This window comes from Bos grunniens, chromosome 8 (genome assembly GCF_055505025.1).
Source record: "Bos grunniens cultivar Pamir isolate PY7600 chromosome 8, Bosgru_T2T1.0, whole genome shotgun sequence".
Lineage (NCBI taxonomy): Eukaryota > Metazoa > Chordata > Mammalia > Artiodactyla > Bovidae > Bos > Bos grunniens.
Window position 1 is genome coordinate 30,772,867 of NC_141172.1, and position 26,669 is coordinate 30,799,535.

General features: G+C 37.0%; 1 long non-coding RNA gene across 18 annotated transcripts in view; it reads left to right on the forward strand.

Annotated features, from left to right (window-relative positions):
- LOC147366889 (uncharacterized) overlaps window positions 1-26,669 on the forward strand; it is a 1,020,561-nt gene that overhangs the window by 815,117 nt on the left and 178,775 nt on the right. For 9 of the 18 annotated variants that reach the window (XR_015169106.1, XR_015169103.1, XR_015169108.1 and 6 more), the window contains one exon: window positions 4,602-4,793. The exons of 5 other annotated variants lie outside the window; for them this stretch is intronic. This is a non-coding gene — a long non-coding RNA (uncharacterized LOC147366889). Of the gene's footprint in view, window positions 1-4,601; window positions 4,794-5,175; window positions 5,384-26,669 lie in introns of those variants that run through there. 4 more of the 18 variants (XR_015169118.1, XR_015169102.1, XR_015169104.1 and 1 more) reach the window with 2 other exon arrangements.

Below are 26,669 nucleotides of genomic sequence, written 5' to 3' on the forward strand. Positions count from 1 at the left end.
ACAGAGGAGCCTGGTAGGCTGCAGCACATGGGGTCATTAAGAGTCGGACACGACTGATCGACTTCACTTTCACTTTTCACTTTCATGCATTGGAGAAGCAAATGGAAACCCACTCCAGTGTTCTTGCCTGGAGAATCCCAGGGATGGGTGAGCCTGGTGGGCTGCCATCTATGGGGTTGCACACAGTCAGACAAGACTGAAGTGACTTAGCAGTAGTAGCAGTAAGTTCAAGCACTGGTGTCTTTATAAGAGGAAAAACAAGACATTGGTGATGGACAGGGAGGCCTGGCGTGCTGCAATTCATGGGGTCTCAAAGAATTGGACACGACTGAGCGACTGAACTGAACTGAATCCTATTATCTTCAGTTCAGTTCAGTTCAGTTCAGTGGGTCAGTCCTGTCTGACTTTTTGCAGCCTGATGGTCTGCAGCACGCCAGGCTTCCCTTTCCATCACCAACTCCTGGAGCTTACTCAAACTCATGTCCATTGAGTTGGTGATGCCATCCAATCATCTCATCCTCTATCATCCCCTTCTCCTGCCCTCAATCTTTCCCAGCATTAGGGTCTTTTCAAATGGGTCAGTTCTTTGCATCAGGTGGCCAAAGTATTTGAGTTTCAGCTTCAACATCAGTCCTTCCAATGAATATTCAGGGCTGATCTAACTTAGGATGGACTAGCTGGATCTCCTTTCAGTCCAAGGAATCTCAAGAGTCTTCTCCAACACCACAGTTCAAAAGCATCAATTCTTCGGCTCTCACCTTTATAGTCCAACTCTCACATCCAAACATGTCCACTGGAAAAACCATAGCCTTGACTAGATGGACCTTTGCTGGCAAAGTAATGTCTCTGCTTTTTAATATGCTGTCTAGGTTGGTCATAGCTTTTCTTCCAAGGAGCAAGTGTCTTTTAATGTCATGGCTGAAGTCACCATCTGCAGTGATTTTGGAGTCCCCCAAAATAAAGTTTCCCACTGTTTTCCATTGCTTCCCCATCTATTGGCCATAAAGTTATGGGACCAGATGCCATGGAGAAGGAAATGGCAACCCACTCCAGTATTCTTGCCTAGAGAATCCCAGGGACAGAGGAGCCTGGTGGGCTGCTGTCTATGGGGTCGCACAGGGTCAGACACAACTAAAATGACTTAGCAGCAGTAGCAGCAGCAGCCATGATCTTAGTTTTCTTAATGTTTCATTTTAAGCCAACTTTTTCACTATCCTCTTTCCCTTTCATCAAGAGGCTCTTTAGTTCTTCGCTTTCTGCCCTAAGGGTGGTATCATCTGTGTATCTGAGGTTATTGATATTTCTCCTGGAAATCTTGATTCCAGCTTGTGCTTCATCCAGCCCAGCATTTATCATGATGTACTCTGCATATAAATTAAATAAGCAGGGTAATAATATACAGACTTGGCATACTCCTTTCCTGATTTGGAACCTGTCTGTTGCTCCATGTCCAGTTCTAACTGTTGCTTCTTGACCTGCATACACATTTCTCAAGAAGCAGATCAGGTGGTCTGGTATTCCCATCTCTTTAAGAATTTTCCACAGTTTGTTGTTATCCACAGAGTCAAAGGCTTTGGCATAGTCAATAAAGTAGATGTTATTGTGTAACTCCCTTGTTTTTTTGATGATCCAGTGGATTTTGGCAATTTGATGTCTGGTTCCTCTGCCTTTTCTAAATCCAGCTTGAACATCTGGAATTTCATGGTTCACATACTGTTGAAACCTGGCTTGGAGAATTTTGAGCATTTCTTTGCTAGTGTGTGAGATGAGTGCAATTGTGCGGTAGTTTGTGCAGTCTTTGGCATTGCCTTTCTTTAGGGTTAGAATGAAAACAGACCTTTTCCAGTCCTGTGGCCATGCTGAGTTTTCCAAATTTGCTGACATACTGAGTGTAGCACTTTCACAGCACCATCTTTCAGGATTTGAAATAGCTCGACTGTAATTCCACCACCTCCACTAGCTTTGTTTGTAGTGATGTTTCCTAAGGCCCACTTGACTTTGCATTCCAGGATATCCGGCTTTAGGTGAGTGATCACCCCGTCATGATTATCCGGGTCACTAAGATATCTTTTGTATGGTTCTTCTGTGTATTCTTGCCACCTCTTCTCCTCTTCTTAATATCTTTTGCTTCTACTAGGTCCATACCATTTCTGTCTTTTATTGTGCCCATCTTTGCATGAAATTTTCCCTTTGTATCTCTAGTTTTTCTGAAGAGATCTCTAGTCTTTCCTGTTCTGTTGTTTTCCTCTATTTCTTTGCACTGATCACTGAGGAAGGCTTTCTTATCTCTCCTGTTATCTTAATATGGGAGTGGGTCTGGTAAGATCTTTCTATTGTTAGTTGTAATCCTGTCATCTTAAAATGTAAATTGTGGGAATCAATTTTATTAATTTCTACCATGGAAATTAAGGACTTTCCCATTATAAAAATATGATTACTGAAATACTTTTACCATTTAGCTTCACATTTAAATATTATTTCTCTTCTCTGACTCCCCTGCCCTTTTCTTCCTGCTTTCCTTTAATACAAGGATAGCAGCACAGCTTTATGGTTCAAAAACCAACAGAAAGTCTCAATATTACCTAAAATATTTCAACTTTTCTCAAATGATTTAAAATTCCATCTTTATCATGCACTATATTATATATGCCAGTTATGCATATATACTTTTGCCTGGAAAATCCCATTGACAGAGGAGCCTGGTAGGCTACAGTCCATGGGGTCACAAAGAGTCAGACACAACTGAGCGACTTCACTTTCACTTTCACTTATGCTCTGTTTCCAAATTATTTTTCTATTTTCCTTTATCTGTTCCTCTTCCTTACTTGAAATCAACAGCACTTTGTAGTTTATAAATTGACAGTGTGGAACAACTGAAGGGTATTCTCAGATATTTCAATACTTGAGATATTTCAATGTATCTTTAATTCACATTTCTTTGATTATTCTTGAATTAGAGCATCTCCCATTTTTTATCAGTCTTTTAAATACTTTCCTCTTTATAATATCAATTCATCTCTTCAATTTTTTATTACGTTTATTATTCTTTAATGGAAATATTTTTGATGTACAATTTAAGTTATAGGTGTAGGATGCTGCTGCTGCTAAGTCGCTTCAGTCGTGTCTGACTATGTGCAACCCCATAGACGGCAGCCCACCAGGCTCACCCATCCCTGGGATTCTCCAGGCAAGAACACTGGAGTGGATTGCCATTTCCTTCTCCAAGGTGTAGGATGCAGTGATTCACAAATTTTAACAGTTACAGTCCTTTTATAGCTAATATAAAATATCAACTATATTCTCCATGTTGTACAGTATATCCTTATAACTTATTTTATACCTGGTGGTTTGTGTCTGTTACTCTTTTACCCCTGTGTTTCCCCTCCCTCTTTCCTGTTCCCACCATTAACCACTAGTTTGTTCTCTATTGGTGAGTCTTTTTGTCATTGTTGTTATATTCACTAGTTATATTTTAAGATTTCACATAGAAGTGATATAATATGATATTTGTCTTTCTCTATCTGACTTATTTCACATACCCTCCAAATCTATCCATGGTATCCAAAATGAAAATTCCATTATTTTTTTATGGCTGAGTAGTATTCCTTTGTATATGTATGTATGTATATATATACAAAGACACCCTTTTATCTTTATCCATTCAACTGTTGGTGAACACTTAGGTTGCTTCCATATCCCAGCAATTGTGAATGATCCTGCCACGAACATTGTAATACATGTGTCTTTTCAAATTAACTTTTTTTTTCCCCCAGATATATACCCAGGAGTGGACTTGCTGGGTCATATCGTAGTGTTATTCTGAGTTCCTTGAGAAACCTACGTACTCTTATCCCTTGTGCCTGCATCCATTTACATTCCCATGAAAAGTGTGCAAGGGTTCTCTTTCCTCCACATATTTGCTAACATTTGTTAATTTTCTTTTTGATAATAGGCATTCTGACAGGTGTGAGATGGTATATCTTTGTGGTTTTGATTGCATTTTGTTGATGATCAGTTTCCTTTTTATTTGCTTGTTGGAAATCTGTGTTTCCTCTTTGGGAAAATGCCTTTTCAATTCTTATGCCCATTTTTTAGTTGGGTGTTTTGTATTTTTGATGCTGAATTGTATGAGCTGTTTGTCTATTTTGGATATTAGCTCCCTTTATTTTTTTTTTTTTGACAATATTTACCATAATGCACAGCACCTAAAATGTGTGGTGAATATTGCTACCTGATGTTAATATAGACTCTGGGACTTGGAGTGTTTTGGCAAGTGACAGCGTGCAGGTGTGATAGAGTGGAGTAGGAATGGCCACAGAGAAAAGGAGCCATAAGGATAAGATGGTGCCGGAGTGAACCTGGGGGCCTGGGGTTATAGAGAGGACAGAGAGAGAAAAGGCAGAGGGATTTTGTGTGCATGCATGATAAGTTGCTTCAGTTGTGTACAACTCCTTGCGACCCCATGACTATAGCCTGCCAGGCTCCTCTGTCCATGGGATTTTTCCCAGCAAGAATACTGGAGTGGGTTGCCATTTCCTCTTCCAGGGGATCTTCCCAAAGCACAGATCAAACCTGTATTTCATGTGTCTCTTGCATTGCAGATGGATTCTTTACCTCTGAGCCACAGCAACCAATAAAAATTCACGAATGGACAGTTCAATGTGATGTACTTTAACATCCCACGAAGTGTGTGATAGCTGAGATTCAACACTCTAAAGGTATAAACAGGGAGTGTTTTGATAAAGATGACTCACTGATATTCTCCATTGAATAAATTGTTGTGTTTGGCGGAACATGGTAAAGCTATTTCTACTGACATAAAAATATCTTCTTCATAAACAACCTGATTGAGGTAAGCAACTTGAGAAAAATTAACAACAGTCTGACAATATTTATGTAAACACTGAAGCAAAACAACATATTACAAAATGCATTTTTACACCAATTATGGTATAATATCAGGTATACTTTTTTAAAACCACATTTTAAAAAGAATAGATGAAAAACAAAAAAATGTTATACTTGAATATCAAAATGGCATCAGTTGTAAAGAATAAGTGAGAATTTTACTTCATTTTATTTTTCCTTTTTTTTTTTTTTTTCTTTTTATTATTATTTTTTATCTTAACCCTCCTCCCACCTCCCTCCCCATACCATCCCTCTGGGTCATCCCAGTGCACCAGCCCCAAGCATCCAGCATCGTGCATTGAACCTGGACTGGCATCTCGTTTCATACATGACATTTTTAGACTGTATACTTTGCAAGTATTTTCTCCCATTCAGTGTACTGTCTTTTTCTCCATAGTTTTATTTGCTCTGAAAAGCTTTTAAGTTTTAATTATGTCCCATATGTTTATTTTTGCTTTTATTTCCTTTGCTTCAGGAAATAGATTCCCCCCAAAAATATTGTTATGATTTCTGTAGAACTTTATTCTGCCTGTTTTTCTCTAGGAGTTTTATGGCTTCTGGTCTTATATTTAAAGTTTAGATTTACTTTTAGTTTAATTTTTGTATATAGTATTAGAGAATGTTTTAATTTTGTTCTTTCGCCTGTAGCTCTCCAGTTTTCCTAGCACTGCTTATCGAAGAGACTGTCATTTCTCTTTTGTATACTCTTGCCTCATTTGTTGTAGATGCATTGATCATATGTGTATAGGTTTATTTCTGGGCTCTTCATTTTGTTCCATGGATCTATGTGTTTATTTTTGTGCTAATATCATACTGCTTTGATTTCTGTAGCTTTGTAGTTCAGTCTGAAGTCAGGGAGCATGCTTCTTCCAGCTCGATTCTTCATCCTCATAATATTTTTGGCCATTTCAGGTCTTTTGTGTTTCCATACAAATTTTAAAATTGTACTAATTCTGAGAAAAACGCCCTTGGTATTTTGTTAGAGATTAGATTGCATTGAATCTTTTTTTGCTTTGGGTAGTATGGTCTAAAGCAATATTTTTCATAGTACATATTTTTTATCTCTTTAGTTAGGCTTTCTCTTGGGTAATTTATCCTTTTAATGTGATGGTAAATGAAATTATTTCCTTAACTTTTCTTTTTGTTCTTTTGTTGTTAACAGTATAGAAATGTAACTGATTGCTGTGTATTTATTTTGTATCCTGCAACTTTACCAAATTCATTGATGAGTTCTAATAGTTTTCTGGTGTGTCTTTAGGATTTTCTATATGTAGTATCATGTCATATATATACAGTGACAGTTTAACTTTTTCCTTTCCAAATTGGATTCTTTTCTTTTTTTTAACCCCTCTCATTGTTGTGGGTAAGACTTTCAAACCTATGTTGAGTAAAAGTAGTGAAAATGGACATCCTTGTCTTGTTCTCAATATTGGTGGAAATACTCAGCTTTTCACCACAGAGTATGATGTTGACTGTGGGTTTGTCATATATGGCTATTCTTGTGTTGAGATTATGTTTGCTGTATTCCTACTTTGTGGAGAGCTTTTTTTTTTCGGTCTGGTTTTCATACCACAGTGATACTGCCTTTCATAGAATGAAATTTGAAGTATTCCTTATTCCTTCTCTCCTTTTTTGGAATTGAGAAGGATAGATGTTAACTCTTTTCTAAATGTTTGGTAGAATTCACTCATGAAATCATTTATTAGAATTCACTGGTGAAAACATCTGTTCCTGGACTTCTATTTGTTATTTGTTTTTCTTATTAATCTCTGATAAATACTTTATACATATTTATTTTTGAATATCAGTAGTCTTTATTCGGAGAAGGCAATGGCACCCCACTCCAGTACTTTTGCCTGGAGAATCCCATGGACAGAGGAACCTGGTGGGCTGCAGTTCATAGGGACGCTAAAGTTGGACATGACTGAGCGACTTCACTTTCACTTTTCACTTTCATGCATTGGAGAAGGCAATGACAACTCACTCCAGTGTTCTTGCCTGGAGAATCCCGGGGACGGGTGAGCCTGGTGGGCTGCTGTCTATGGGGTCGCACAGAGTCGGACACAACTGAAGCAATGCAGCAGCAGTCTTTATTACACTTATTTAATTGCCTTCTAGTCCAGTGATACTTAGAAGTTTTTATTAGACAGCTCTCTTGAATTTTATCAAATGCTCATTTGGTGTCTATTGATATGAGGCAATGATTTTTCCCTTCTTTATTTTTGATGTAATTGATTTACTGAGAGGCAGGAAGCCCACTATAATATTATGACATGGTTCTTTTTTTTTTTTTTTTTTGAAGATGCAATAAAATACCAGCCAGTAACCTAAACCATACAAGTTTGGATACTCTTATAAAGGTTATGCATATTCTAAACCAACAAATTAGATATAGTGCTGTTTACACCATGGGAGTATGCATGAACCTAAGAACCAAGGGATGGAATAAGGTATGGCTATTTTCAACATGACATCTAATGACCCATCTCTACATTTTTTTCTTCTCATCTTATATCTGATTTAGACATGGTTCATCTAGAGGACTTAATAGGGAGATGCTTCCATTAAAAGACATAACAGTGGTTTTATTAAATTGGATATTGAGGTCCTTTCTCTGAAAATATATGATGTGAGGTTCTTCACATCATTAAAAAAATTAGGTCAAATGCATGTTGCTATGTTATCTGGAGTAATTTATTCTTGTTGTTAAGGAATGTGGGATTGTGGCAGTAGGACTATGTCTGGAGACCAGGGGATTATCTGGGATGACGCTGGTACTTCCATACCCAGGGGTAAAAATTAGTAAACAACTGTAGTAACTCATCCAGGCAGGACCCTCAATGCTCAGGTATTTCACATATAACTATTTAAGTTGCACTATCAGTTAAAAATTGCTAATAAACTACAGAAGGTATCTTAAAACTGTGGGGAAATTTAAATAATAAAAGATGACTGTTATAAATAAGGTTATGACAAAGTGAAAATATCAAGAATATAATAGCTATTCATATTCTTAATCTTACTGAATCTATATATGGTTTTTGTATAAATCAGCTGTCCTCTCATTTTTTGCCAGTTATTTTATAAGATTATTATTGGTAGCTACTTAAATAATTCATTCCTTAGGCTATAGAATATGTAGAGTAGCTTTAATTAGCCAGAAGTGGAATAATTCTCATGCACAAAGAACTACAAAGACAGATGATCTTGCTCTTCCAATTTGGGGACTGAGCAATGTTGTTTTTCTTTTTTTTTTTCTTAAGGAAGAAATTTATTATGTTGTTATTGTTGTTGCTAAGTTAGAATTTATGAAGTAGATAGATATATTTATATATTGAGCAGATAAAAGCTGTTCTGTGTTGCATGTAATCAATTGACATTCAGTGCACATTTTTACTTCCTTCTAGTAGGTAGAGGCTACTCCTTCAGAAGACGCTAGATAGGTAAAACACAACAAAACATCTCATCCTTCTTTGCCACCTTTATGGTTGTAAATAATTTCCATTAAATAGATTCACTTCCCAAGTTTGTGCAACAGGCTTTTCACAGATTTGTTTATTTCTGTTTTTAAGCAAGGCAGCAACTTGATGGTTGAGAAACCACTTTCAATGACAACAGCAGCTAGACTCAGATCACCTGAGTCAGTAGTACAAGGTACCAGCATCATGCATAGCCCTCAGATTCCCACATCTATCCAAACCTTTCCTTACACCTGTTTTATGAATTAAACCCCATTTTCTTACACATATAAAAATATTTCTGTTTGTTTTTGCAATGCTACAGATGCACTGGAGGTATGAAAAGGAAAAGATGAATTGGAGAAGGGGAAGATTAAAAATGTTTTCACCTATGAGAGGAAGAAATAGGGGAGAAATTGGGTGGGAAGTAATGGAAAAGGAATAATGCATTGTTATGATGAGACATAGTATAAATACTCCTTACAAATAAAAGTAAAATCATGTGTTTGACTAAAAGTGTTAGAGACAGAATTGAATAAAAATACTGACAAAAAAAAAAAAAAAAAACTGGCAAATCTCATAATTACCCCTCATTTTTCAGTTATTTGTATTTTATCTTGAGGTTTAGGTATTTATAATACTTAATTTTCCAGGCCACTCATTTGAAGCTCAAGAGTGATTATTTAAATCTGTAGGTTTACTACTAAAATATGTTTTAGGAAAATATTTTCTTCAGCTCTTTGAGTTCTTTTAACTGGATTCATTTAAGTAAATGCATTTGGGTTGTTTACTTTGAGCCTTTCATCTCTAAAGTAAGTGAAAGCTAATTGAATAAAAAATATGACAAACTGAAATTTAAGTATTAAGATTCAGCTGTAGAAAGATGTCAGTTCATTTTATATTAATGCATAAAATGCAGTTTATTCATTCATATACAATCACTTTCCTTTTCTTGGCACATTTACTTTAAAAATATTTGTAAATTCTTTCTCTGTCCCTTTGAGATGTAAATCTTTTTAAAAACCTCCTGCCAGTTTTGTAACCCAGGATTATCAAGTACTGGGAGCCATTTCTTTGAAATGTCATCATCCAGGAAGATAGTACAGCTTTGTCTCGGTTTTATGGGGAGGGCAGGACCCTAACTTAGGTGGGTACCTTTCGCTAAGCTGCAAAACAGCCTGCCTGGAAGATAAGAGAATAATTTTCCTTTGGGTGAGTCCAGTGGAAAGCAGGTGGCCTTTGATCTTCCCTCACCAGCTATTAAAAGCTCTCCAGCCTTTTGTTTCAGTGGTGAAGGGTGAAAGTGGCTCAGTTGTGTCTGACTCTTTGTGACCCCAGGGACTATACAGTCCATGGGATTCTCTAGGCCAGAATACTGGAGTGGGTAGCCTTTCCCTTCTCCAGGGGATCTTCCCAACCCAGGGATTGAACACCAGCTGAGCCACAAGGGAAGCCGTTTGTTTCAGTGAAGTTGAATTCAAACTGAGTTCTGGTCTCTCTGTCCTGTTACAATAATCTTGAATAAAGTCTTCCTTTCTTCCTCTCTTTTTGCTTTAACAGAGAAAATATGTAGTACCATACACTAAATTACATAGTTATATATCTTCCATTCCTAAACACTGTAAGATTGGGTAAAAGTAAATTTTATTTTAATTCTTCTTTCTGTGTTTTGTTTATCCCTGAAAGTTATTGAAAGCGTTTGTTGGTTGATAGGTTGGTTGGTTTGTGCAGTATTTACTATATATTCCTAGTGCTTTGAATGTGCTGGTCTCAATAAGATACAAGTAAAGCAAATTCATTCAGTTTCATAGCTATTCTTTAAAACAGTTCCCTTGACTTGTTTGCTTTATTTGGTTTACATCCAGATAAAAACTTGGGCTATTGTAGTAAGTATCAGGCATTCAGCCTGTCCAATTTATTGTCAAAACTTCTTCTGCCATCCCATATCCAGGTTCATGCTTCTTTAGATTGGAAACTGGGAATGAGTGGAGAAGAATAAATGCCTGGGCTGCTCTCTTGCCCTCTTTCCTTTCTTCCCTTCTTGCAAGCTGCTGTCTGTGGTCCCTCTGGGATCAGTTCTAACTGAAAAAGACTTCTACAACTAGGAGAGATGCAATCTGGCATATCATGGGCACCGAAGCAGATGCTTTCTTTTAGATGGGGCTTTTTAGCTTCTTCATAAGCCCCTTTTCTGGGTTCTTTGGACTATAGTTCCTTGACATGGGTAATGCCTCCTCATAGCCTGTAGTGACCTCCTCCTTATATTCTCTATCTTCCTCTGGTCTGTTCCTCTCAGTGCAGTTTTTTTTGATGGTGGTGCTTTGTAAAATAACTCACATCCAAATAAATCTCATCTTCAGTTTCTATATCAGGATCACAGAACACATGTAAGGGTCTTTGCTGACCAAACTTTCTGTGTCCAGGCAGTTCTCAGGATAGTCGTCTGTTCCCTTCCTGCCAGCCAGTATATTGTTATTGTTTTTAGATTTTTGTTTGCAAATTAAATAGCAATTCCTGATATCCATGAATGCCAAAAGACATATCTAATTCTCTATGTGCTTCTCATAGCGTCAGCATCACTAGAATTAAAGTAAAGGAGAAGTAGTCTCAGTCTTCTTCAAGGGTCCATCTACCTTGGTATCTGATAACTCTCTACAGAAACATTCTTATTCTGCAGTCACCCTAGTTTCTTCCATGTCCCTGGGCCAGACATGTAGTCTAGCCTAATTAAAACTGTCTAGATGAGTAACGAGTTAAGATTCTCAAATATTTCATAATAACTTTGCATAATTAAGTAGATACTCCAAAGTCTTCGTGTGCATTTTAGAGGAACTATATGATTTTCATTATTAAACTGTAGAAGAATACCACTATTTCTCAGTCTTAGGCTCTCTCTCTTCTGATATTCCAAGACAAAGGAAAAGTCATAATTAGTATCCTCTTACAAAGTTTTGCCACTGAAAATATGAATTTTGGTAACTAGGTAGCTAGTTAGCTAGATAGATGATATTCTATATCTTTAATTTTTATCAGTTTTATTACCTTAGCACCAAAATGCTAATCTCTTCCTTGACTATATTACATCTTCCAGTTTGTCCTGGTATTTTCCCTAATTTTTATATATGTTATATTTTGGCTAAGAAAAAATTGCAGTTATTATAATTTTTATTTCATTATTGTCAACTATTCTTATTTTTAAAATGGCTGTTGTTTGTAGTGTTATCAAGTGTTGCATTCTCTTAATTCAACTTCATGTGATATTACTAAATTTACTGATTTTCTGCCCTTTGCATATTTTCCAGCTATTCACTTACCTGCTGTTTTACTCCCCAACATTATACTTCACTCTGTTTTATTATGATTCTGTAGATACAGTAAAGTTTGAAATGGGGTTTTATTCTTATATGAGTTTGTTGACAAAGCCAAGCACATCTGAGGTTTTTTTTTTTTCCTCCTTCTTGAACAACATTGTTGAAGCATCTGGTTTACAGTGTTGTTCTGTCTTTATCCTTTAGAATCCTCATCTTTTGGTGATTTTGCCTTGAATGTTGTTCAGGAGAAGTCTGTCACAAATTTATTGTTTATTTTTTTCTATTTAAATATTTAAATATTTAAAAATTTTAATTAAATTAAAATTTTAATTATTTGGATGAAGCCCAAGCTGGAATCAAGATTGCCGGGAAAAGTATTGATAACCTCAGATATGCAGATGACACCACCCTTATGGCAGGAAACGGAGAACTAAAGAGCCCCTTGATGAAAGTGAAAGAAGAGAGTGAAAAAGTTGGCTTAAAACTCAACATTCAGAAAACTAAGATCATGGCATCTGGTCCCATGACTTCATGGCAAATAGATGGGGAAACAATGGAAACAGTGCCAGACTTTATTTTTGGGGGCTCCAAAATCACTGCATATGGTAACTGCAGCCATGAAATTAAAAGATGCTTGCTCCTTGGAAGAAAAGCTATGACCAATCTAGACAGCATATTAAAAAGCAGAGACATTACTTTGCCAACAAAGGTCTGTCTGGTCAAAGCTATGGTTTTTCCAGTAGTCATGTATGGATGTGAGAGTTGGACTATAAAGAAAGCTGGGTGCCAAAGAATTGATGCTTTTGAACTGTCATGTTGGAGAAGACCTTTGAGATACCCTTGGACTGCAAGATCCAACCAGTCCATGCTAAAGGAAATCAGTCCATAATATTCATTGGAAGGACTGATGCTGAAGCTGAAGCTACAATATTTTGGCCCCCTGATATGAAGAACTGACTGACTTGAGAAGACCCTGATGCTGGGAAAGATTGAGGGTGGGAGGAGAAGGGGATGACAGAGGATGAAATGGTTGGATGGCATCACCGACTCGATGGACATGAGTTTGAGTAAGCTCCAGGAGTTGGTGATGGACAGGGAAGCCTGGCGTGCTGCAGTCCATGGGGTCACTAAGAGTCAGGTACGACTGAGCCTCTGAACTGAACTGAAATATTTTTCTCAAATGCAAAGAGAATTTTTTCTTTATGCTTGGAATGAAAAGACATTTCAGCAATCATTAATTTCTGGCATCATTTATTTTGGTTACCCTTTTAAAAAATCCTAGCTTGAATTGTTTTTAAATGTTTGCTTACTAAGTTTTGTGTGCCATATTGTCATTGACAAGCTCTATGTGTACTCATATATCTTTGCAACTTTTTTCTTTTATATTTTTTAATTGGAGGAAAATTGCTTTAGAAAGTTGTGTTCGTTTCCACTGAACAACGCAAATCAACCATAATTATACACATACCTCTCTCTTGAGCCTCCTATCCCTCCCCTCAACCCACCCCTCTAGGTCATCACAGAGCACCGGCTGGGCTCCCTGTGTTGTATAGCACCTTCTCACCAGCTATCTGTTTTACACATACTAGTATAAATGTTAGTGCTGCTTTCTCCATTGTCCCACTCTTTCCTACATCTTTTCTACATCTTTTCCTACTCTTTTCTATATCTGCATTCCTTCCCTGCAAATAGTTCATCAATACCATTTTTCTAGATTGTATGTACATATTTAAGATGCTATATTTGTTTTTCTCTTTCTGACTTACTTCACTCTGTATAACAGGCTCTAGGTTCATCCGCTTCATTAGAAGTGCTTCAAATTTGTTCTTTTTATGGCTGAGTAGTATTCCATTGTATATATGTACCACATTTTCTTTTTTTTTTTTTCATGGTAGAAAAGATGTTTCTCAGTTTTCACAATCAATAGCCAGATTTAAAAACATAGAAGATAATTACAAGCCATAGTGGGAACATGATTAACTTAACAATTTAAAATAATTACATACAATTGGTGTGGTCAAGCAGAGTGATGTGTACCACATTTTTTTTTATCCATTCATCTGTCAATGGACATCTAGGTTGCTTCCATGTTTTAGCTATTGTAAATTGTGCTGCAGTTTACATTGGCGTACATATATCTTTTAGAATTGTCATTGTCTCATTGGGATACATGTGTATTTTAGAATTATGGTTTTCTCAGGGTGTATGCTAGGTCGTATGGTAGTTTTACTCCTAGTTTTTTAAGGAATCTCCATACTCTTCTCCATAGTGGCTGTATCAATTTACATTCCCACCAATAGTGCAAGAGAGTTCCCTTTTTCCACACCCTCTCCAGCATTTACTGTTTATAGGTTTTTTGATGATGGCCATTATGACTGGTGTGAACTGATACCTTACTGTAGTTTTGATTTGCATTTCTCAAATAATTAGTGATGTTGAACATCTTTTCTTGTGTATATTGGCCTTCCTCTGAGGATGAAATACCATGATGTATGTCCTCCTTGGAGATATGTCTGTTTAGATTTTCTGCCCATTTTTTTATTTGACTGTTTATTTTTCTGATTTCAAATTGTATAGGCTGCTTATACACTTTGGGGATTACTCCTTGTCAGTTGTTTCACTTGCAATTGTTTTCTCTCATTCTGAGGGTTGTCTTTTAATCTTGTTTATTGTTTCCTTTGCTGTGCAAAAGCTTTTAAGTTGAATTATGTCCCTTTCTTTATTTTTGTTTTTATTCCAGTACTCTAGGAGGTGGGTCAAAAAGGATCTGGTGTAATTCATGTCAAGGAGTGTCTTGTCTATGTTTTCCTCCAAGAGCTTTGTAGTTTCTGGTCTCATTTTTCTTTAATACATTTTGAGTTTATTTATTTGTTTGCATGATGTTAGGAAGTGTTCTAGTTTCATTATTTTACAAAGATCTGTCTCAATTTTCCCAGCACCACTTATTGAAGTGGGTGTCTTTCTCTATTCTCTTTTTCAGCCTCTGACAGAGGAGACAGTATATTTTTGCTCCTTTGTCAAAGATAAGATTAACATAATTGTGTGGCTTATCTCTAGGCTTTCTATTTTGTTCCATTGGTCCATATTTCTGTTTTTGTATCTTTACTACTAAATATTGGTATTTGAAAAATAGATTTCCAGGTTAATCATTCTCTTTCTCTCTCCCTCTCTACTTTGCTTTTTTCCTATGGTGTCCATCTACTTTAGAAAATAAGGTAGAGCTGTTAGAAACTTTTCTTACATTAGAGTGAATTATCCATCATAATAGAGTTCAATCTTATATTATCTTACACAACTGCAATTCTAGATTTTTAATGAGGAATAGAAAGCTAAATTACATTTTAAATGTTAAGCCATCACCCCACATGCATTTTCTATCTACATAAAATTAATCCAATAAAATATAATTTTTGCCATATCAGACTTTTTATATTCACTGCATAAAATTCAAGTATATGGAAGTGAAAATTAATTAGATATATTATAATAACTTCTTTACTTTTTTTGTGTGTCTTTATAGACCAAAATTAGATATGATAACAATTTACAGGAATTAGTTCATGAATTACTTTTTATCATGTAATTTAGATTTGTCTCTCAGAAAACATTAAAATTTTTATTAAGTTAAAACTGAGGGGTAATGAAAATCTTGAGACTATGTAGAAGATAAATGAGAAACTGCAAAACATAAATTCCATAATTTGAATTACAAACGTTGTGACTACTCAAACATATCACTTAAAATGAATCTTAAGTAAGCACTAGGTAATAGACTTAAATATTATTACATGGAGAGTTGAAAGATGCTTGCTTTTTCATGATTGCCATCATGTTCAGTCTATTAAGTTAAAAAAAAAATTTAAAGAGTTGCGTTCTTCTGCAGGTTGTAATGAAAATTATATGACTGCCTTAAAACACATGGTAAATATATAGTATTTTGTGACAAGATGTTTTTCCAAATGTCATCCAAATAACAGGGACACTTCACTGTTCACAGTGAGCAGTGCACATGTCAGTGGGGAGTGAGTAGGGGTAAGAGAATCCATAAGGGAATAAGAAAAAAGAAAACATTTAAATATAATTCAGCTGTATTAATTCCTTATATGCATAGAGCTTAAGAAGAGGTGGCAAGAATACACAGAAGAACTATACAAAAAATATCTTCATGACCCAGATAATCACGATGGTGTGATCACTCACCTATAGCCAGACATTCTAGAATGCAAAATCAAGTGGGCCTTAGGAAGCATCACTGCAAACAAAGCTAATGGAGGTGATGGAATTCCAGTTGAGCTATTTCAAATCCTGAAAGAAGATGTGTGAAAGTGCTACACTTAATATGTGAGCAAATTTGGAAAACTCAGCAGTGGCCACAGCACTGGAAAACATCAGTTTTCATTCCAATTCCAAAGAAAGGCAATGCCAAAGAATGCTCAAACTACAGCACAATTGCACTCATCTCGTATGCTAGTAAAGTAATGCTCAAAACTCTCTAAGCCAGGCTTCAGCAATACATGAACCGTGAACTTCCAGATGTTCAAGATGGTTTTAGAAAAAGGTTAAGGAGCCAGAGATGAAATTGCCAACATCCATTGGATCATTGAAAAAGCAAGAGAGTTTCAGAAAAATATCTACATCTGCTTTATTGACTATGCCAAAGCCTTTGACTGTGTGTATCACAACAAACTGTGGAAAATTCTTAAAGAGATGGGAGTACCAGACCACCTGACCTGCCTCTTGAGAAATCTGTATGCAGGTCAGGAAGCAACAGTTAGAACTGGACATGGAACAACAGACGGGTTCCAAATTGGGAAAGGAGTACGTCAAGGCTGTATATTGTCACCATGCTTATTTAACTTATATGCAGAGTACATCTTGAGAAATGCTGGGCTGGAAGAAGCACAAACTGGAATCAAGATTTCTGGGAGAAGTATCAGCAACCTCAGATACACAGATGACACCACCCTTAAGCAGAAAGCGAAGAAGTAAAGAGCCTCTTGATGAAAGTGAAAGAGGAGAGTGAAAAAGTTGGCTTAAAGCTCAACATTCAGAAAACTAAGATCATGGCATCCAGGCCCATCACTTGAAGGCAAATAGATGGGAAACAATGGAAACAGTGAGAGACTTTATTTTTTTGGTCTCCAAAATCACTGCAGATGGTGACTGTGGCCATGAAATTAAAAGACACTTGCTTCTTGGAAGAAAAGCTATGACCAACCTAGACATCGTATTAAAAAGCAGAGACATTAGTTTACCAACAAAGGTCCATCTAGTCAATGCTATGGTTTTTCTAGTAGTCATGTATGGATGTGAGAGTTGGAATATAAAGAAAGCTGAGTGCCAAAGAATTGGTGCTTTTCAACTGTGGCAATGGAGAAGACTCTTGAGATTCCCTTGGACTGCAAGGAGTATCAACCAGTCCATCCTAAAGGAAATCAGTCCTGAATATTCATTGTAAGGACTGATGTTGAAGCTGAAGCTCCAATAATTTGGCCACCTGATATGAAGAACTGACTCATTGGAAAAGACCCTGACGCTGGGAAAGATTGAAGGTGGGAGGAGAAGGGATTGACAGAGGATGAGATGGTTGGATGGCATCACCGACTTGATGGACATGAGTTTGAGTAAGCTCTTGAAGTTGGTGATGGACAGGGAAGCCTGGCGTTCTTCAGTCCATGGGGTTGCAAAGAGCTGGATATAACTGAATGACTGAACTGGACATTAAACCCCCATTGGTCCATAGAAAGAGACTGAAAGACCTAAGTATGTCAATTTGCTAGGAATCAAAGCAAGAAAACTTTAATTCCAATAACAAGTAAATATGTAATACTTTGTGGTTAAAAAGTATTGTCCTCACATTAATACATTCATTAGAATTGCACTTCTCATAATGAAGTATTTTTTTATTGTAGTTTTTACACACATGTGAAATGAAACCAGTAGCTAAATAGATTGGTCAAAATTACAACATTAATAGATATTGTGGCTCCTATTGGACAATAGTTTTTTTTTGATTTTCAAATATGATGGCCTTCCCACTAAAATTATACTGACTTACCAACACAGTCCACATTTGATAGTTTTTAATCACTTATTGTAGATAAAATTTAATTTACACCGTAATGAGTAACCTGCAATCAGTTTCTGAAAGATACCTAAGTACAAGTATCTATAATTGAGAATTTATTCCACAAGAATTTCTGTACATAGAGACTATGTGTTTAATTCAGATAGTATGATAATATGAGTTTAAATTACACAAATATTAGCCAAAACTACAGTGTCAGACTTTATTTTGGGGGCTCCAAAATCACTGCAGATGGTGACTGCAGGCATGAAATTAGAAGACGCTTACTCCTTGGAAGGAAAGTTATGACCAACCTAGATAGCATATTCAAAAGCAGAGACATTACTTTGCCAACAAAGGTCCATCTAGTCAAGGCTATAGATTTTCCAGTGGTCATGTATGGATGTGAAAGTTGGACTGTGAAGAAAGCTGAGTGCCAAAGAATTGATGCTTTTGAACTGTGGTGTTGGAGAAGACTCTTGAGAGTCACGTGGACTGCAAGAAGATCCAACTAGTCCATTCTAAAGGAGATCAGCCGTGGGTGTTCTTTGGAAGGACTGATGCTAAAGCTGAAACTCCAATATTTTGGCCACCTCATGCGAAGAGTTGACTAATTGGAAAAGACTCTGATGCTGGGAGGGATTGGGGGCAGGAGGAGAAGGGGACGGCAGAGGATGAGATGGCTGGATAGCATCACCAACTCAATGGACATGGGTTTGGGTGAACTCCGGGAGTTGGTGATGACAGGGAGGCCTGGCGTGCTGTGATTCATGGAGTTGCAATGAGTCTGACACGATTGAGTGACTGAACTGAACTGAACTTAAAACAATTCACTAAAAAAATACCAAAAACCACAGGGAAGGAAATGATAATTCAGCCTACACATTTTAAAGTCAAATGCATTAAAGGCAAATTCAAGCCCCAAGGTGTCCTAGAATGTAAATAAATAACCACTGTAAAAAGATGCACTATCAAAGTAGATTTTTTAATTTGAATTGGAAAATGTTTTAAAAATGAACCAAATCTTGATGAAAGTGAAAGAGGAGAGTGAAAAAGTTGGCTCAAAGCTCAACATTCAGAAAGTGAAGATCATGGCATCTGGTCCCATCACTTCATGGCAAATAGATAGGGGAAACAGTGGAAACAGTGTCAGACTTTATTTTTGGGGCCTCCAAAATCACTGCAGATGGTGATTGCAGCCATGAAATTAAAAGACACTCCTTGAAAGGAAAGTTATGACCAACCTAGATAGCATTTTCAAAAGCACAGACATTACTTTGCCAACAAAGGTCCATCTAGTCAAGGCTATGGTTTTTCCTGTGGTCATGTATGGATGTGAGAGTTGGGCTGTGAAGAAAGCCGAGCACTGAAGAATTGATGCTTTTGCAGTGTGGTGTTGGAGAAGACTCTTGAGAGTCCCTCGGACTGCAAGGAGATCCAACCAGTCCATTCTGAAGGAGATCAGCCCTGGGATTTCTTTGGAAGGACTGATGCTAAAGCTGAAACTCCAGTACTTTGGCCACCTCTTGTGAAGAGTTGACTCATTGGAAAAGACTCTGATGCTGGGAAGTACTGGGGTCCAGCCCCAGTGGATCCAGGGAATTTGAAGGGGAGACGCCGGCAATCAGAAAACAACAGCTTATTTAAACGTTAATTAAGGATATAAAGAGTGATTAAATAAGGATAGCTCATTGAGAAAATTTAGTGGAGAAAAGAGGCTGAATAATTCAGCCAGAAGGTAAGAGAAAGAACAACATGGGGAGACCAAGCTTCGGTGAACAAGACCCGCACTTTATTTTCCAAAGTAGTTTTTATACCTTAAGTTATGCATAGAGGATAACGGAGGAAGGGGTAGAGTCATGCAGTAAGCCAGGCTTTCTTCCTGCAAACTTATCATATGCAAAAGTTTAGGTGATTTGCATCATCTTCTGGCCCAGAGGCCTGTTAACATTTTAAGACCCTTTCTTCAGAAAACTTATTTTTCTCTAAAGGTGATTAGTCAGGCACCACCCTCCAAAGCATTAGATAAAGTTGCATTCCTATAGGGCAAAGGTGTGGTGGGCTATAACAAGAAAAAGAATTAACTCAAGGGTCCAAGGTTACAAACATTACTACTTACACCAATTATATTAATCAATACACTGCCAGGGACACAGTAGGTAAGGGATGTGGAAACTTAGCAGCAAACATTGGCCCAACAAGTGAAAAACCCTTCACCAATACAATTTCTAATCAATCTTTTAACTGCTCAAAGGAATCTGTATTTAGACAGTTTAGAACATCTCATGCCTCTCACAGTTGGGAGGCTCTGAGCAATCACATGTGGCCGGAAAAACCTATTCAGGCAGGCTAGAGGACTTCCAAAGGAGTTTGTAGATTGAAACACTATCACACCCTGGAATTATTAACTGGAGCTGTAAGTTAACTCTTTTTTCAGAGAGAGGTAGTGGGGGACAGTCCCCCGTAAAGTCAGAGGTGTAGGTGAGAGCACAAAGCAGAAAGTAGGCAGACTCTGGTTTTGGGGGTAGATGCTCGAGAATTTCCAGGTGGACTCCTGAGGCTCGATCCCACCTTTGTGTATGCTGAGCCTCCTTCCTCATGACCTTTGCCACGGGTGGAGCTCCTGCTCCCGGCAGGGAGGGATTGGGGGCAGGAGGAGAAGGGGACAACAGAGGATGAGATGGCTGGATGGCATCACTGACTCGATGGACGTGAGTTTGAGTGAACTCCAGGAGTTGGTGATGGACAGGGAGGCCTTGCGTGCTGCAATTCATGGGGTCGCAAAGAGTTGGACACGACTGAGTGACTGAACTGATATGGGTCTATTATGACATATTTCATGAAATAAGTGATAGGGGAATATGCAGTTTTATGGAGAGCAGTTTCAGTGCAGATTATTTTGAAAATCCTCATCTAATATTCAAAGAGTGCATTAAGACGTGCCTTAGATCTACATTAAATGGTAGGTCTTTGATTTTTTTATTACTTGTCTGTTTCATTTTAAACTATTTTTTTTTTTCACTCTAATCTTAGAGCCAGAAAAGAAAGTTAAAACACTCCGTAATTCTTGTTGTTCTCCATCAATATCTTCCATAAAAACTAGTGCAGTTTTCAAATTTATATATTTGCAGTTTAGTGTGAAAAATTCAGTCCAGATGTGTGACTCACTGTGTTCTTTTCAACCTTTACACCCTCTTCTCCAATAAAGTATAGCTAAATATGTTGTTGCTGACGCATGAGATCAGGCTGTTTGCTAGCCAGTATTTGCATGCTCAGAAATGCTGGCTGAGGTTAAAAAATAGTGTATCAAAGTAAGTAAATCTAAGTCGAGAATGTGGTCTTTTGTGTAGTGACTATAGTAAGTTTTTAAGAAGTGGCATATTTGCAGGAATATTTTTGTGAGAATTTCAGATGGTTTTACTTACTGTGGTGGAAATGAGGGCGAGCAAAATCTGTTCTAGTGAAAATGATTTCTTTAGTCCTCATTCATCATGAGATTCTACAGTTAAGCCTTTGAAGGAAGTACTTGTAGACATCTTGTTAGTTGAATGCCCTAGGCTTTAGAAGATTGTATCGTGATAGGGATTTAGTTTCCTAATTCTGCCCTGTCTTTTATGTACCATAACATAGCTTTCAGGACAAACACGAACTCCAGGTATATTGAAATACCAATAAAAAGTAAATATCTATTAATTACATAAACAAAAGGAAATCTGTCCTGAATATTCATTGAAAGGACTGATGCTGAAGCTGAAGCTCCAATACTTTGGCCACCTGATGCAAAGAACTGACTCATTGGAAAAGACCCTGATGCTGGAAAATATTGAAGGCAGAAGGAGAAGGGGACGAGACCATGAGATGGTTGGATGGCATCACCAACTTGATGATGAGTTTGAGTAAACTCCAGGAGTTGGTGATGGACAGGGAAGCCTGTCGCGCTGCAGTCCTTGGGGCTGCAAAGGGTCTGACATGACTGAGTGACTGAACTGAAGTGACTTTCCTTGAATAGCTCAGTGCAAAAACAAAATACTTCAAAAAGATTAGATAGATTTTGGAGTTGTAGTAGATAGTTGAGTTTTCACTGTTTTTTTTTTTTTTTTGCATAAAGTAGGGGTTTAGAGTAGAAATATTGAGTCAGCAATGTGTGTGTGTATGCTTTATGATATCTGTATGGTAGTTAAAGGGCTTACCAAGTGGCTCAGTGGTAAAGAACTTGACTGCCAATGCAGGAGACTCAGGAGACTTGGATTTACTCCCTGTGTCAAGAAGATCCCCTGGAGAAGGGAATGACAACCGATTCCAGTATTTTTGCCTGGGAAATCCCATGGACAAAAGGAGCCTGGAGGGCTGCAATCCATGGGGTTGTACAGAGTTGGACATAACTGAGCACACAAGCACATAGTAGTTAAATGTACAGATAAAACAAAAGGGATAAGTTGTAGAACATGAATAAAAGAGGGGATATAAAAGTAAGTAGTGAAAGAACTGCTTAAGAAGAAAAATGAAGGAAAAACATTTTGCTGTGAATTTGAAATGGATAGGCAAAACATATAGGTAAAAAAGTTTGAAGAGAATGATGAGACAGAAACTAACCAGTGATTTTCAAATAGAATGGAAAAGTGTTAAACAGAGACAAGTAATCAAATAAAATATACCTGTGTTTTTTTCCCCCTTGGAGATTCTTATGGCATTGGTCATTTTTATAAAACACTTTAGGAAATGCTGCATTAGAAGAAATAGAATAAATGTCTACTTGATACGGAAACCAAGATAAATGTGGATTAAATAGGCTATATGTTTTCAGTTTCATCTGTTAACCTGGATATGTGGAAATAAAGATTTGAATGGAGATAATATTTAACTTATATGCAGAGTATATCATGAGAAACACTGGGCTGGAAGAAGCACAAGCTGGAATCAACATTGCCAGGACAAATATCAATAACCTCAGATATGCAGATGACACCACCCTTATGGCAGAAAGTGAAGAGGAACTCAAAAGCCTCTTGATGAAAGTGAAAGAAGAGAGTGAAAAAGTTGGCTTAAAGCTCAACATTCAGAAAACAAAGGTCATGGCATCTGGTCCCATCACTTCATGGCAAATAGATGGGGAAACAGTGTCAGACTTTATTTTTTTGGGCTCCAAAATCACTGCATATGGTGATTGCAGCCATGAAATTAAAAGACGCTTACTCCTTGGAAGGAAAGTTATGACCAACCTATATAGTATTTTCAAAAGCAGAGACATTACTTTGCCAACAAAGGTCCATCTAGTCAAGGCTATTGTTTTTCCAGTAGTCATGTATGGATGTGAGAGTTAGACTGTGAAGAAAGCTGAGTGCCAAAGAATTGATGCTTTTGATGTTGGAGAAGACTCTTGAGAATCCCATGACTGCAAGGAAATCCAACCAGTCCATTCTAAAGGAGATTAGTCCTGGGTGTTCTTTGGAAGGAATGATGCTAAAGCTGAAACTCCAGTACTTTGGCCACCTCATGCGAAGAGTTGACTCATTGGAAAAGAGTCTGATGCTGGGAGGGATTGGGAGCAGGAGGAGAAGGGGACAGCAGAGGATGAGATGGCTGGATGGCATCACTGACTCGATGGACGTGAGTTTGAGTGAACTCCGGGAGTTGGTGATGGACAGGGAGGCCTTGCGTGCTGCAATTTATGGGGTCGCAAATAGTCGGACACGACTGAGCAACTGAACTGAACTGAACTGAAGCTTTGAAGGAATTGCTTTGCAAAATCTATTGAGAAATTAATGAAGGTGATTCCTGAAAGGTGGTTTGTCAGTCAGTATCAGAAAGATGGCTTGTCAGTGTTAGAAAGATATGGTGGCCTCTTTGGTGCTTCTGTCTACACAAAGTGAAAACATTTGTTGTGATTGGAAATGAATGCATTCCTCATATAGATGAAGAACAGGGTCACAGTGTACAAAAAGGAAGTGAAATAATTGAAATGAACAGAAAGATATTTTTGCTAAGACAATGCTTATGTCAAGTTTTCAATTCACAGTGATGTGGAGTTTTGATTTATAATAAAAATAAGTACAAAAACACTTATAATTTATTATACAACTTTGATGTTTATCATATTTATGCCTTGCAACCAAATTACATGGCAAGGAAGGATACATTTTATTCCTCATCTTAAGACAAGAGACCTAAGACCTAGAGAGGTTAAATAATATTCCATTTTTAAGGTTATGTTTCTAGCATGTAAGAAAATCACATTTTTTTCCAGGTGATGTGCTAATCCATAGTTTAACACAGTCAGGGAGGTGTAGACACTGAGTTCATGGTGTGGCAGTCATGTCATGCTTAACATAGAAGGATAAAATTCTTTTCTCAGTTATACTAATATAAAATTGCTTGGCACTAAAATTAGCTAAGCTTCATTTAATTCTCCATTTAACTGAATATGGTTAACTACAAGCATTGTTTAAGTTGATTTCTGCCTTGGAATGCCACTCCTAGTGTAATACAGTAGGAGCTGCATCATTAGTTGTCATTTCTTCCGCTTCTCTTCTGAGCCCTAAAGGGTGAAGGGTACTCAGACAGATACAAAGCATATCTCAACCCACAGTGATTTTTGTGCAGGGATTTCCAGTAGTTTGTAAACCCATTTTGACTAATCTGACCAGCCAAACAGTTGGGAAATAAGTCCAGGTATTGTTCAGAGGTGATAAGTTTTAATTTTACAGCTTGGTAGAATTTCCACACTAGGTGACAAGTTACAGTTTAAAGATGCGTATTCTGCTTCAGGTGTCTACAAAAGTGGCAGTACCAGAAAATAGTAAATAATAATGATACTTATTTGGAGGAAACAGGAGGATGGCACAGTACTCAGGAAGCAGGGTACAGGAGATGGTGGATGGAGGTTAAGCCATCCCTTTATGTTGGTAAATTAGGTTTCAAGGAAGAAGTTGTAAAAAGATGAATTAATGTCAATTTAAAGGCATATTTATTAAGTGCATAAAGGATAGAGTTTATGTTATCTTGGTAGGTAAATCTATACAGTATTTAGTACATAATGCACTGTAACTTCAGAACAATGTTAAATGAATAAGGAGATCTGTGAATTACCTACGAGTAGTGGTTGAGTTTCTACTAATACATAGATGGCACCATATTTGGCATGAGATGGCACGATACATCTAAGCTATTGTTATTATCCTAGAGTTCCCAACGTAGTGGGTGAGAAAAGCCTATTTCTTTCATAGAGGACTAATAAAAGGTAACCATTAGCTAACTTACAAAGCAGAATATACTAGAAATAATAATGTTACAGGATTTGGAATTTGGAAAGATAGTTTCTTTAGGAAGATCAGGGAAGACTCCTTGCAGGGGTTGATATTTTAATTGTCTCATAAGATATTTTTTGAGAACAAAATTCGGAAAAGTCAATTTAGTAGAAATGGATGCAGCAGAGTGTTAAGGCAAGAAAAATGTCATATAGATGTGAAATGGCAAATGACAAGTACTATGTTTTAGTTGGAGAAGATCAAGATAGAAACCGTACTTAGAAAAATATTAAATAATTACTCTATTCCTTGTGTTTTGTATATTATATCACATTTATTCCTAATAAAATCACAATGTATAATTTAGTACAAAGTTCAAAATTGAGAAAAAAGATACTTTAAAATTTTACGCAGTGTGTGGTATATATTAGAGATATGAGTTATACTCAAGAGAATCTTGAAACCCAAGCCTTGCTCTTTCAACAAATACATTATTCCCTGAAATTTATATATAGAGTTTAGAACTAGTTTATAGAAGACTTGACCACTACGGGTGGGTAGGGTTATTGAATTTCTTGTATAGTTCCCAGGGGAAAATGAAGCTTCACTTTAAGCAAAGAAAACTCTAACGATAGAAAAGATTTAAGCAGGTTGGAGGGTGAAGATACATATGGCAAGATGAAGAAAACAATGAAGGAACAGTGCACAGTAAAAAGAAAAAACACAAACTGGATGGAGATGAAAAGATTCTGAATGCATCATTCATCTTTTTGAATAAAAGAGGATTGACTGAGAGATAAAAAGCAAATGTTGCAGCATCAAACATCTCTATTGCTTTGCCATCTTGGAAAAATGATTTAAAATCTTGAACCTTACATTTCATACCTGTAAAGTGAAGTTAGTCATAAGACCTATCTCAGAATTGTTATCTTATTTAAAATAAATAACTTATGAGAACACTTTGTCCCATTTTGGCACTTGGTAATTACAAAAAGACAGTCATTCATATAATGGTCATTATTGTCTTTGTATTATCATTCCTTATTATTATTATTTTATTTCTGTACCTAAAAGTTGGAGAAAGAAATGGCAACCCACTCCAGTATTCTTGCCTGGAGACTCCCATGGACAGAGGAGCCTGGTGGGCTACAGTCCATGGGGCCGCAAGAGTCAGACGTGATTTAGCGACTAAACCATACCAAGAAGTATATTTTACTTCTATACCTACATACTTTCTATATATTATTTTACTTCTGTACTCATTGAAGAAGACCCTGATGCTGGTAAAGATTGAGAGCAGGAGAAGGGGGAGACAGAGGATGAGATGTATGGTTGGAGTCTGACTCAATGGACATGATTTTGAGCAAACTCTGGGACATAGTGAAGGACAGGGAAGCCTGGCATGCTGTAGTCCATGGGATTGCAAACAGTCAGCCACAACTGAGCGACTTAACAATAATACCTACATTCACATAATCTTAGAGTCATCAGCATGGATTCTGATAAATGATCTGGTAAATTGTTAGATTTGCCTTATTATTCTAAAATGGTTTGCATATTTTATTTTTCAGGAGAAATCTGTGGTTAATGTAGGAAAAGAAATAAGCCAATAACATGCCTGCTATAAAGTAAAGAGTTCTTGTTTCTATGTTGGTTACCCTAAATATTAGTATGAATTTTG